This window comes from Vombatus ursinus, unplaced genomic scaffold (genome assembly GCF_900497805.2).
Source record: "Vombatus ursinus unplaced genomic scaffold, bare-nosed wombat genome assembly UNPS02014942.1, whole genome shotgun sequence".
NCBI lineage: Eukaryota > Metazoa > Chordata > Mammalia > Diprotodontia > Vombatidae > Vombatus > Vombatus ursinus.
The window spans coordinates 6,611,521-6,611,757 of record NW_020954720.1 but is presented as its reverse complement, the minus strand read 5'-3'; the positions used below and the strand labels follow the sequence as shown (position 1 = coordinate 6,611,757).

The window sequence follows — 237 nt, the reverse complement described above, 5'->3', positions numbered from 1 at the left end:
CTTTCTTTCTTTCTTTCTTTCTTTCTTTCTTTCTTTCTTTCTTTCTTCCTTTCTTTCTTCCTTTCTTTCTTCCTTTCTTTCTTTCTTTCCCTCCCTTCCTTGCTTCCTTCCTTCTTCTGTCCCTCCCCCCTCCTCTCTTTCTCTACCTTTCTCTCCCTCCCTTTTTCCTTTTCTGTCTCTCTTTCTTTCTCTCCCTCCCTTCCTCCCCTCCTCTTTCTTTCTCTCCCTCCTTTCCTC

At 43.5% G+C, this 237-nt stretch overlaps 1 protein-coding gene across 6 annotated transcripts in view; it reads left to right on the top strand.

The window, feature by feature from the left end:
• LMO7 (LIM domain 7) overlaps nucleotides 1-237 on the top strand; it is a 244,468-nt gene that overhangs the window by 186,737 nt on the left and 57,494 nt on the right. The window lies entirely within an intron of this gene.